At 39.9% G+C, this 13595-nt stretch overlaps 1 long non-coding RNA gene across 1 annotated transcript; it reads left to right on the forward strand.

The window, feature by feature from the left end:
• The first annotated feature begins 1891 nt into the window (after positions 1 to 1891).
• On the forward strand, positions 1892 to 13333 carry LOC109029382 (uncharacterized). Its single transcript, XR_002008442.3, has 3 exons — positions 1892 to 1944; positions 11791 to 11911; positions 13070 to 13333. It is a non-coding gene; the product is annotated as an uncharacterized lncRNA (long non-coding RNA).
• Positions 13334 to 13595: the final 262 nt, after the last annotated feature.

Here is a 13595-nt window from a genome sequence, read left to right on the forward strand (position 1 = left end):
CAGGATACACGTGCAGTACGTGCAGGTTTGTTACATAGGTAAATGTGTGCCATGGTGGTTTGCTGCATCTATCAACCCATCACCTAGGTATTAAGCCCCACATGCATTAGCTATTAATCATGACCCTCTCCCTCTCCCCACCTTCCCTGACAGGCCCCAGTGTGTGTGTTCCCCTCCCTGTGTCCACGTGTTCTCATTGTTCAGCTCCCACTTATAAGTGAGAATATGTGGTGTGCTAGATACTGGTCTGATCACTGGAGATACAGCAGTAACAGGTGCATTAAATTGTTCTGCTGATGCTTTTGTTCTATGGGGATACAGATAATCCTCCAAAACAAATAAATGTATAATGTAACTGATAAAGAAATGCAGAGCAAGTAAAGAGACACAGAGAGCAACATATGTTAGGTCAGGTATTCAGAGGAGTCTTCCCTGATAAAGCAACCTTTGAGCAGAGTCACGAATTAATTGAATGAGTCATTGGTTGTCAGCGAAAGCATGTTGCAGAGAGGAGCTGTAGATTCAAAAAAATAACCCCAAGGATTCAAGTGTTTGAAGAACAGCAAGGAAGCCACAGAAGAACGAATCAGTAAGCAAAAGCTGAAAATGGTAGGAGGTAAGGACGGATAGGGAGCTGGGAGTGAGATTCATAGCCTTATAGGCCATGGCAACACTTACGGACCAGATTCTGATGAGATGGGAATCTTTTCAAGAGATGTGGAGGAGAAGCTTAGAATGATCTGGCTTGCTGCTGAGTTAAAAATACAAGACAAAAGTTACAGATTGGAAACAGGAAGACTTAAGAGGTTTTGCAATGGTCCACCCAAGAGGTCCTGCTGGACTAATGTCATAACAATGGATTGGTGAGAAACTGTCATATTTAGAATACATTCAAAAGGTAATGTCAACAAGATGTGCTGATGGATTAAACATAGGGTGTGAAGAGAAGAGTTGAAAATAATTCTCAGAGTTTTGGCCTGGAGTTACCATTTATTGAAGACTAAGTAAAAAGGCAGTTTGGCAGGAGGATCAAGAATTTGGAAATGTTAAGTAGATATTGGATATTTGAGTCTAGAATTCAGGAAAGAGATTAGGGCTGAGCATATGATATGTATGGAAGTCTTCATCATATGGATAGCATGTAAAACCACGTCCTCTATGACAGTCTCAAGAGCACGTCTGTCTGAGGACTTTCAAATTTATGAAGAAATGTTGTCAATTGACAGCCTGAAAAATCAAACTTGTAGAATAGATATTTTTTATTTTTATTCATATTTAAACCATCTTTATTTACAAAATACTATCCTGAGAACTACAATTCCATTAAACTTCAATTTGAGAAAAGTATAAGGCTAAATTTTTCAAGTAGTTTACATTTTTCTTCAATTAGTCCAGAAAGCGTTTCACCAAGTTTTTTCTCTCTTCCCACATAAAGCCGACTCCTAACCGATCTAAAACTTCTCCACAAAAAAAGGAGAACAACAAAAAATCCAACAACAGCTGCACATACCACCAGTTCCCATGGAAAACCATAAGGATTCGAATCTGCTCTCATACTCTCAGGTAGTGCTGCCACAACTCTGCGTAGCTCCTCCAGGACCAGGCCCAGGTAGGGCTGAGGGGTAGCACCGGGCTCCTCCATAGCGCGAAGGCTGCTCTGGCGGTCACCGCAGTAACACTGGCCACAACAAACGGTGGAGAACACGCAGCCTTGGGTCTGGAACCCGAATCCGCACGCGGCAACCAACCGAAGCGGACCACTGCGGAGCCGGCTGCGGGGGGAGCTGGGGAACGCGGGCACCCACAGGCCTCACAGGCCCATACTGCATCCCCAACTCTCCCTGGCCCCCTTGTTACACTTTACATCCTGAGGCAGCGCTGGTCCCAGCCAGACCCGCTTCAGTTCTGGCAGTTTTCACATCACATATTTTGAAGCACTTTTTGGTGAATACACTTTTGAAATTGCTGTCTTCTTCATGGATTAAACCTTTGATCATTATATAATCTCTCTGTTTCTGGTAATTTTCTTTGCTTTATCTGATATACATACATACAGGCACTGTTGCTTTCCTTTCATTAATGTTTGTGTAATATATCTTTTTTCATCCTTTTAATTTGGCCTCCCCTGTATTGGTAAATTTCAAGAGTTTCTTGTACACAGCATACAAGAAACATATAAGAAAGGGTCATACTTTTAAATACACTCTTCTATTATCTGTCTCTTGGTAGACCATTCATAATTAAACTAATTGTTGATACTTTAGTGCATAAGCCTGACATTTTTTGTTTGCTGTATTAATTCTTGTTTCTCTGCTTATTTTTCATGACTTCCTGTGGGTCACTTGAACATTTGTTTTAGAATTCCATCTTGTTATTCATAGTGTTTATAGTGTATCTTCTTTTTTACAGTTTTTTTGGTTGCATTTTATACCTTAGTGGTTGCATTTTATTATTATTATTATTATTATTATTATTATTATACTTTAAGTTTTAGGGTACATGTGCACAATGTGCAGGTTTGTTACATATGTATACACGTGCCATGTCGGTGTGCTGCACCCATTAACTCGTCATTGAGCATTAGGTATATCTCCTAATGTTATTCCTCCCCCTCCCCCCACCCCACAACAGTCCCCGGTGTGTGATGTTCCCCTTCCTGTGTCCATGTATTCTCACTGTTCAGTTCCCACCTATGAGTGAGAACATGTGGTGTTTGGTTTTTTTGTCCTTGCGATAGTTTGCTGAGAATGATGGTTTCCAGCTTCATCCATGTCCCTACAAAGGACATGAACTCATCATTTTTTATGGCTGCATAGTATTCCATGGTGTATATGTGCCACATTTTCTTAATCCAGTCTATCATTGATGGACAGTTGGGTTGGTTCCAAGTCTTTGCTATTGTGAATAGTGCCTCAATAAACATACGTATGCATGTGTCTTTATAGCAGCATGATTTATAATCCTTTGGGTATATACCCAGTAATGGGATGGCTGGATCAAATGGTATTTCTAGTTCTAGATCCCTGAGGAATGGCCACACTGACTTCCACAATGGTTGAACTAGTTTACAGTCCCACCAACAGTGTAAAAGTGTTCCTGTTTCTCCACATCCTCTCCAGCACCTGTTGTTTCCTGACTTTTTAATGATCACCATTCTAACTGGTGTGAGATGGTATCTCATTGTGGTTTTGATTTGCATTTCTCTGATGGCCAGTGATGATGAGCATTTTTTCATGTGTTTTTTTGGCTGCATAAATGTCTTCTTTTGAGAAGTGTCTGTTCATATCCTTCGCCCACTTTTTGATGGGGTTGTTTGTTTTTTTCTTGTAAATTTGTTTCTGTTCATTGTAGATTCTGGATACTAGCCCTTTGTCAGATAAGTAGATTGCAAAAATTTTCTCCCATTCTGTAGGTTGCCTGTTCACTCTGATGGTGGTTTCTTTTGCTGTGCAGAAGCTCTTTAGCTTAATTAGATCCCATTTGTCGATTTTGCTTTTGTTGCCATTGCTTTTGGTGTTTTAGACCTGAAGTCCTTGCCCGTGCCTGTGTCCTGAATGGTAATGCCTAGGTTTTCTTCTAGGGTTTTTATGGTTTTAGGTCTAACGTTTAAGTCTTTAATCCATCTTGAATTAATTTTTGTATAAGGTGTAAGGAAGGGATCCAGTTTTAGCTTTCTACATATGGCTAGCCAGTTTTCCCAGCACCATTTATTAAATAGGGAATCCTTTCCCCATTGCTTGTTTTTCTCAGGCTTGTCAAAGATCAGATAGTTGTAGATATGCGGCATTATTTCTGAGGGCTCTGTTCTGTTCCATTGGTCTATATCTCTGTTTTGGTACCAGTACCATGCTGTTTTGGTTAATGTAGCCTTGTAGTATAGTTTGAAGTCACGTAGCGTGATGCCTCCAGCTTTTTTCTTTTGGCTTAGGATTGACTTGGCAATGTGGGCCCTTTTTTGGTTCCATATGAACTTTAAAGTAGCTTTTTCCAATTCTGTGAAGAAAGTCATTGATAGCTTGATGTGGATGGCATTGAATCTATAAATTACCTTGGGCAGTATGGCCATTTTTACGATATTGATTCTTTCTACCCATGAGCATGGAATGTTCTTCATTTGTTTGTATCCTCTTTTATTTCATTGAGCAGTGGTTTGTAGTTCTCCTTGAAAAGGTCCCTTACATCTCTTGTAAGTTGGATTCCTAGGTATTTTATTCTCTTTGAAGCAATTGTGAATGGGAGTTCACTCATGGTTTGGCTCTCTGTTTGTCTGTTATTGGTGTATAAGAATGCTTGTGATTTTTGCACATTGATTTTGTATCCTGAGACTTCACTGAAGTTGCCTATCAGCTTAAGGAGATTTTGGGCTGAGACGATGGGGTTTTCTAGATATACAATCATGTCATCTGCAAACAGGAACAATTTGACTTCCTCTTTTCCTAACTGAATGCCCTTTATTTCCTTCTCCTGCCTGATTGCCCTGGCCAGAACTTCCAACACTATGTTGAATAGGAGTGGTGAGAGAAGGCATCCCTGTCTTGTGCCAGTTTTCAAAGGGAATGCTTCCAGTTTTTGTCCATTCAGTATGATATTGGCTGTGGGTTTGTCATAGACAGCTCTTATTATTTTGAGATATGTCCCATCAATACCTAATTTATTGAGAGTTTTTAGCATGAAGGTTGTTGAATTTTGTCAAAGGCCTTTTCTGCATCTGTTGAGATAATCATGTGGTTTTTGTCGTTGGTTCTGTTTATATGCTGGATTACGTTTATTGATTTGCGTATGTTGAACCAGCCTTGCATCCCAGGGATGAAGCCCACTTGATCATGGTGGATAAGCTTTTTGATGTGTTGCTGAATTCGGTTTGCTAGTATTTTATTGACGATTTTTGCATTGATCTTCATCAAGGATATTGGTCTAAAATTCTCTTTTTTTGTTGTATCTCTGCCAGGCTTTGGTATCAGGATGATGCTGGCCTCATAAAATGAGTTAGGGAGGATTCCCTCTTTTTCTATTGATTGGAATAGTTTCAGAAGGAATGGTACCAGCTCCTCCTTGTACCTCTGGTAGAATTCGGTTGTGAATCCATCTGGTCCTGGACTTTTTTTAGTTGGTAAGCTATTAATTATTGCCTCAATTTCAGAGTCCGTTATTGGTCTATTCAGAGATTCAACTTCTTCCTGGTTTAGTCTTGGGAGAGTGTATGTGTCGAGGAATTTACCCATTTCTTCTAGATTTTCTAGTTTATTTGCATAGAGTTATTTGTAGTATTCTCTGATGGTAGTTTGTATTTCTGTGGGATCAGCGGTGATATCCCGTTTGTCATTTTTTATTGCGTCTATTGGATTCTTCTCTCTTTTCTTCTTTATTACTCTCGCTAGCGGTCTATCAATTTTGTTGATCTTTTCAAAAAACCAGCTCCTGGATTCATTGATTTTTTGAAGGGTTTTTTGTGTCTCTATTTCCTTCAGTTCTGCTCTGATCTTAGTTATTGTTTGTCTTCTGCTAGCTTTTGAATGTGTTTGCTCTTGCTTCTCTTGTTCTTTTAATTGTGATGTTAGGGTGTCAATTTTAGGTCTTTCCTGCTTTCTCTTGTGGGCATGTAGTGCTATAAATTTCCCTCTACACACTGCTTTGAATGTGTCCCAGAGATTCTGGTATGTTGTATCTTTGTTCTTCCTGGTTTCAAAGAACATCTTTATTTCTGCCTTCGTTTTGTTATGTACCCAATAGTCATTCAGGAGCAGATTGTTCAGTTTCCATGTAGTTGAGCGGTTTTGAGTGAGTTTCTTAATCCTTAGTTCTAGTTTGATTGCCCTGTGGTCTGAGAGACAGTTTGTTATAATTTCTGTTCTTTTACATTTGCTGAGGAATGCTTTACTTCCAACTATGTGGTCAATTTTGGAATAGGTGTGGTGTGGTGCTGAAAATAATGTATATTCTGTTGATTTGGGGTGGAGAGTTCTGTAGATGTCTATTAGGTCCACTTGGTGCAGAGCTGAGTTCAATTCCTGGATATCCTTGTTAGCTTTCTGTCTCGTTGATCTGCCTAATGTTGACAGTGGGGTGTTAAAGTCTCCCATTATTATTGTGTGGGAGTCTAAGTCTCTTTGTAGGACACTAAGAACTTGCTTTATGAATCTGGGTGCTCCTGTATTGGGTGCATATATATTTAGGATAGTTAGTTCTTCTTGTTGAATTGATCCCTTTACCATTATGTAATGGCCTTCTTTGTCTCTTTTGATCTTTGTTGGTTTAAAGTCTGTTTTATCCGAGACTATGATTGCAACCCCTGGCTTTTTTTGCTTTCCATTTGCTTGGTAGATCTTCCTCCAGCCCTTTATTTTGAGCCTATGTGTGTCTCTGCGCGTGAGATGGGTTTCCTGAATACAGCACACTGATGGGTCTTGACTCTTTATCCAATTTCCAGTCTGTGCCTTTTAATTGGAGCATTTAGCCCATTTACATTTAAGGTTAGTATTGTTATGTGTGAATTTGATCCTGTCATTATGATGTTAGCTGGTTATTTTGCTCATTAGTTGATGCAGTTTCTTCCTAGCCTTGATGGTCTTTACAATTTGGCATGTTTTTGCAGTGGCTGGTACTGGTTGTTCCTTCCCATGTTTAGTGCTTCCTTCAGGAGCTCTTTTAGGGCAGGCCTGGTGGTGAGAAAATCTCTCAGCATTTGCTTGTCTGTAAAGGATTTTATTTCTCCTTCACTTATGAAGCTTAGTTTGGCTGGATATGAAATTCTGGGTTGAAAATTCTTTTTTTTAAGAATGTTGAATATTGGCCCCCCACTCTCTTCTGGCTTGTAGAGTTTCTGCCAGGAGATCCGCTGTTAGTCTGATGGACTTCCCTTTGTGGGTAACCCGACCTTTCTCTCTGGCTGCTCTTAACATTTTTCCCTTCATTTCAACTTTGGTGAATCTGACAATTACGTGTCTTGGAGTTGCTCTTCTCGAGGAGTATCTTTGTGGTGTTCTCTGTATTTCCTGAATTTGAATGTTGGCCTGCCTTGCTAGATTGAGGAAGTTCTCCTGGATAATATCCTGCAGAGTGTTTTCCAACTTGGTTCCACTCTCCCCGTCACTTTCAGGTACACCAAGTATACTTAGATTTGGTCTTCTCACAAAGACCCATATTTCTTGGAGGTTTTGTTCATTTCTTTTTATTCTTTTTTCTCTAAACTTCTCTTTGCACTTCATTTCATTCATTTCATCTTCCATCGCTGATACCCTTTCTTCCAGTTGATCGCATCAGTTACTAAGGCTTATGCATTTGTCACATAGTTCTCGTGCCATGGTTTTCAGCTCCATCAGGTCCTTTAAGGACTTCTCTGCATTGGTTATTCTAGTTATCCATTCATCTAATTTTTTCCCAAAGTTTTTAACTTCTTTGCCATTGGTTCGAACTTCCTCCTTTAGCTCGGAGTAGTTTGATCTTCTGAAGGCTTCCTCTCTCAACTCGTCAAAGTCATTCTCCATCCAGCTTTGTTCTGTTGCTGGTGAAGAGCTGCGTTCCTTTGGAGGAGGAGAGGTGCTCTGATTTTTAGAGTTTCTGATTTTTCTGCTCTGTTTTTTCCCCATCTTTGTGGTTTTATCTACCTTTGGTCTTTGATGATGGTGACGTACAGATTGGCTTTTGGTGTGGATGTCCTTTCTGTTTGTTAGTTTTCCTTCTACCAGTCAGGACCCTCAGCCGCAGGTCTGTTGGAGTTTCCTGGAGGTCCACTCCAGACCCTATTTGCCTGGGTATCAGCAGCGGTGGCTGCAGAACAGCGGATATTGGTGAGCTGCAAATGCTGCTGCCTGATCGTTCCTTTGGAAGTTTTGTCTCAGAGGAGTACCCGGCCGTGTGATGTGTCAGTCTGCCCCTACTGGGGGGTGCCTCCCAGTTAGGCTACTAGGGAGTCAGGGACCCACTTCAGCAGGCGGTCTGACCATTCTCAGATCTCAAGCTGCGTGCTGGGGGAACCACTACTTTCTTCAAAGCTGTCAGACAGGGACATTTAAGTCTGCAGAGGTTATTGCTGTCTTTTGTTTGTCTGTGCCCTGCCCCCAGAGGTGGAGCTTACAGAGGCAGGCAGGCCTCCTTGAGCTGTGGTGGGCTCCACCCAGTTTGAGCTTCCCGGGCGCTTTGTTTACCTACACAAGCCTGAGCAATGGTGGGCGCCCCTCCCCCAGCCTCGCTGCAGCCTTGCAGTTCAATCTCAGACTGCTGTGCTAGCAATGAATGAGGCTCTGTGGGCATAGGACCCTCCGAGCCAAGCGCGGGATATAATCTCCTGGTGTGCCGTTTGTTAAGCCTTTTGGAAAAGTGCAGTATTAGGGTGGGAATGACCCAATTTTCCAGGTGCCATCTGTCACCCCTTTCTTCTTTGACTAGGAAAGGGAATTCCCTGACCCCTTGCACTTCCCGGGTGAGGCGATGCCTCGTCCTGCCTCGGCTCACACACGGTGCGCTGCACCCACTGTCCTGCACCCACTGTCCAGCACTCCCCAGTGAGATGAACCCGGTACCTCAGTTGGAAATGCAGAAATCACCTGTCTTCTGCATCGATCACACTGTGAGCTGTAGACTGGAGCTGTTCCTATTCGGCCATCTTGGCTCCACCCCAGAATAGATATTTTTTAATCTTGTATATCCATCAAAACATTTTCAACAGGATAAGAAAAAAAATGGTTTCTGTCATGACAAATAATGCTTCAGCTTGGTGAGGTTAAAAATCCAGATTTATTGAAATTTTAAAATAAGAGACTGACATTTCCCTCATTTCTTTCTACCACTGTATAATAGATATTTAAAATATTTCTGCTTAGTTTTCTGAAGCAGGCTCTATGACAAGTGTTGCAGATACAGTTGTTAAAATCACTCATTAAATATGTGCAAACTATTAATCATTGTCAGTTAATAGAATCGTTAAAACAAATAGAAGGCAATAGATTAAAAGACCTTGTGTTCTTTGTGAATGCTGTTTGTTTGGGTTGTGGAAGCATTTTACAAAAGTTTATTGTACTGTTAATTTCCATTAAAATAATTACTTGGGAGGCCATTAGCTGAGGTAGCTCCAGTGTAAACAGTCATATTCTTAAAAAAAAAGAAATTTGACCAGGCACGGTGGCTCACGCCTGTAATCCCAGCACTTCGGGAGGCTGAGGTGGGTGGATCACAAGCTCAGGAGATCGAGACCATCCTGGCTAACATGGGAAACCCCGTCTCTACTAAAAATACAAAAAAATTAGCCGGGAGTGGTGGCAGGTGCCTGTAGTCCCAGCTATTCGGGAGGCTGAGGCAGGAGAATGGCACGAACCTGGGGGGCAGAGCTTTCAGTGAGCCGAGATTGCGCCACTGCACTCCAGCCTGGGCGAGAGAGCAAGGCTCCGTCTCAAAAAAAATAAATCAACAAAATGAAATTTAAGTGTAACCAACCAGAAACTGCCAACTAATTTCCAACTAGGACTGTCCACTGGGATGATCCAAATGAGGCTACTGCTGTACTTTAACCAATCAAATAATTTATTTGCTTTGTGTCCATGATTACCCTATAGCAGCTTTCCCTCAACTACCTCAGTCCCTGGATCTCTTCTGGTTTAAAGCTGTCTGCTGCATGATTTGCTGTTTGCTCATATAAACTCTTTAATATTTTAATGTGCCTCAATTTACTTGTTAATACTCCCATTCAAGATTTTCTTGAAACAAAGGGAATATTTGCCAAATATTCAAAAATCAAAGACAAAAGGGGCAATATGATTTATGATTTCTCACAGATCTCACACTGCATGTGAATGAGCTAAACATGAACTATTGAGAAAAGGGAAAGCTTATTTGTGACTTAGACAGACAAGTACAAACATTTATATTGAAATCTAAATTTTTCATAATACATGTAAATAATTATTTTACTCATTTTTCTAGCATGAATCAATATACACAAGATTTTAACAGCAATTTATAATGTTATATAAACTGGCTGTAAGACCACAAGAAAAATATTGATTAATTTAAAGTTGTTTTTCAATTTATGTATACCCGCTTTGAATTCAATGTTAACACTATATTGACACCAGAGTTAGTAAATTTACTTAACTTACACAGGTATAGTTTTGAAACTCATACTTGGCTTCAAAGTCAAATTAATTCTTCTCAGAACATGAACTGGTTTTATCAATGTGAATGTGAATATAAGAGGAAAATTATGTTTTGATACTCAATTTAGTTATTGGAATATTTTAAGTATGTTTGGAAAATCTTGGATGTGTGGCTCTACTTTTCAACCAGAAATGTTATGAAATCTGGATACAGATCAAGTACTGACAATAAACATTCTGCATTTAGCATCCACATTGAGATGAGTATAAATATATGCCAGATTTCAGACTTAGTAAGAAATAGAGAATGTAAAATAACTCATTAATACTTTTTATGTTGATTAGATGGTGAAATGATGTTATTTTGGCTATACTGGATTAACTAAGATACATATATATATATATATATATATATATAAATGGAGTCTCGCTCTGTTGCCCAGGCTAGAATGTAGTGGCTCCATCTCGGCACACCGCAACCTCTGCCTCTAGGTTCAAGCGATTCTGCTGCCTCAGCCTCCCTAGTAGCTGGGATTACAGGCATACACCACTACACCTGGCTAATTTTTTTGTACTTTTAGTAGAAATGGGGTTTCACTGTGTTGGCCAGGCTGGTCTTGAACTCCTGACCTCAGGTGATCCACCCACCTCAGCCTCCTAAAGTGCTGGGATTACAGGCGTGAGCCACCATGCCTGGCCTAAAATATATTATTAAAATTGACTTTACATGTTCCTTTTTACTCTTGTTAATACGACTACTAGAACATTTAAAATCACATTAGTTGGCCCAAGATATGGGTGGCAGTGAGTGAGCTTGTGCATTGGAAGCTAGGAGCAGCCAGAAGATTGCCCTGTATCCAACCAGATGTGAAATGTTTAAATAAGAACACCTCCAAGCATGAGATGTATATGAAGTGTCTTTTTTTTTTTAATCCAATAGACATTCACTTTCAGTTGAGACCTTAAGTGGGAAGGGGTGCTTCCCACCCAGAAAGATCAAACTCATCTGCTGGCATTAAACTTAATAGATTTGGCAGACAGGATGCAGGTGAAAAAGAACACAGATACTAGACATTCAGATTAAAGAGAGACAAAAAGCATATCCCCAATATTTTATAGTAAAGCAGGTGGCCTGTCTTTTACAAGGCATTCTATAAAGAAGTTAATGCACTTAAACAAGACTTAGTATCTAGATATTTGTATACCTTGAACAAGTACATGAAGAAAGTCCAACTTTCCACATGTTGTACACACAAACCCTGAAGCAGCCAGTCTAGTATAGATTGTGATGAATCTATAAAACAGGATCTACAAAGTCAGAAACAAAAGGAGAATGGCCCAGGCCAGAAGCCTGGCAATTCTGCTAGGTATACTAGCTAAGTATTGCCAGCACTCGTTGAGTAAGAAAGAATTGGAAGTTAATATTAAAACTCACTGCATATTTTATGTAGTTATTATCTGTAAAGTAAAAAAAAAAATAGAGAGGTCTCATTCAATAATATGAGTTAATGGATTCATGACTTAACATTTTAACTTTTTTTATAAAAGTCTAATTTAAACAACCTATCTAGGGACATTTTCAGAAAGATACAGGGACTGAGTTGAGTCTCTCCACTAAGAATAGATGCTAGTGCCACAATAGGAGAAAAACAAAGGAACAGTCCCTCTTCAATAATTCTGTTTGATGCCTGTTTCTGTCTAGATGTGTTACAACTTGTCCACATACCTTCACAAATCAGAAAAGAACTAAATAGGATTATATCAACATTTGCACTCTATGTACCTATTCTGAAGAATAACACAGGAAAGAGATTACTTGGAAGGTATATTTAAATACTTAATTTCCTCAATCGAGTTACAAGAGAAATGGACTGAGAATTAGGCCTCTGGGCTTGAGTCTATCAGTGATGGGGATTCCTTCGCTTTTCTGGAATTTCTTTTCTCATTTTCTTAAACATATGACTACGAAATGGATGGCTGTCAGCCAGAGAATCCTATCAGAACCCCCGAGATATTTCCATATATATATATATATATATATATATATATGTTCTCACCTCTGGGAGATTCTTACCTGCCATAATTGGGAGAAGATGGGGTTGATCAAGAAGAGGAGGTCTGTCATGTGGCTTTTGACACCGCGCCCCTCGTCCACCCCATCCTCCACCACAGTTCCCAGCCAGTTTAGAACCGCTGGACTAGATAAATCACCAGGGTTCTTTCCAACTGAAACAATCTCTGATTCTATGACTCATTGAACCATGAAATAATCTAATAGATATGACCTAATACAAGGGATCTCTTGCCCCTGAATTCCATGACATTTGACCACAAATAGCCTATAGAGGATAATGAAGTTTCTGTGGCTGAGCAATCCCACCTCCCTGCAAAGAAACCTTTGCACCCTCCCTTTAACTTACTCAAAGCAGTTTCAAATAGGAACCAGAATCAAATTAGAAAAGTAACCTAGCAGACAGAAATGTGCCACACATTTGCAGAATAGGAATATAGAAAGTAGGAAAAGCTATTTTTACTATGAAATTTGTAAAAGCAACTCACTTCCATTCTGGAATCTTCTTCCTAATGAAATCATTTTTCTCATCCGCCCAGCTGTGCAGGAAGTGTGAGTTATCACAGTTCCCACTGTTGTAACTCCAGTCCCACGAAGTCAGAGGAGTAAATGAGCTGCTCCCTCACCATTTTGAACTGATATAGGGGATTTCATATTTTAGTCAATCAAGAGCACATTCCGCATATGTTGTCTTTCTCAAATGTTTGGATATCTTTTTTTTCTTTTTTTTTCTTTTTTTTTTTGAGGCAGGGTCTCACTATGTCACACAGGCTAGAGTGTAGTGGTGCGATCTCAGCTCAGTGCAGCCTCAACCTCCTGGGCTCAAGTAATCCTCCCACCTCAGCCTCCTGAATAGCTGGGACTACACATACAACCATACCCAGCTAATTCTGTTTTTATTTTTTTGTAGAGACAAGATCTTTCTATGTTGCCCAGACTGGTCTGAAACTCCTGGACTCAAAACATATGAATATCCAGCCCTGGAAGCTAAAAACAAGCTTTGTGCCCAAAAAAAGTTTATATTTTTGATTTTTCTACAACTAAATGGAACAGGGTTTAACTGAGAACAGTTTTCAAACACAAGTCTTAGAGAAGATAAGGATTACAGGAGTGAGCCACCGTACTCTGCTGGACATCATTTAGCATATATGACAAGGTAACTGACGAAGGACAACTCAACCAAAAAATGATTAAAAGCGTTCCTCTAGTCTACTTTGCATTGAAAGAGTAAAGTGTTGCTCTAGGATTATTCTGTTTTGATGATATGTTTTGAGATTAAAGCAACATTAAAATCATATTTATAAATGTTAACATATATGAAGGAGATTGCCTGAGAGATTTTGCCAGCCTTCCTGAAAAAACGCCAATGGATGAGCTATCCATCTTAGAAAATTTTAGGTTAACATAAAATGGTATGTAAGCACAAATGGAGGCAA

The sequence above is a fragment of the Gorilla gorilla genome, chromosome 14 (genome assembly GCF_029281585.2).
Source record: "Gorilla gorilla gorilla isolate KB3781 chromosome 14, NHGRI_mGorGor1-v2.1_pri, whole genome shotgun sequence".
Lineage (NCBI taxonomy): Eukaryota > Metazoa > Chordata > Mammalia > Primates > Hominidae > Gorilla > Gorilla gorilla.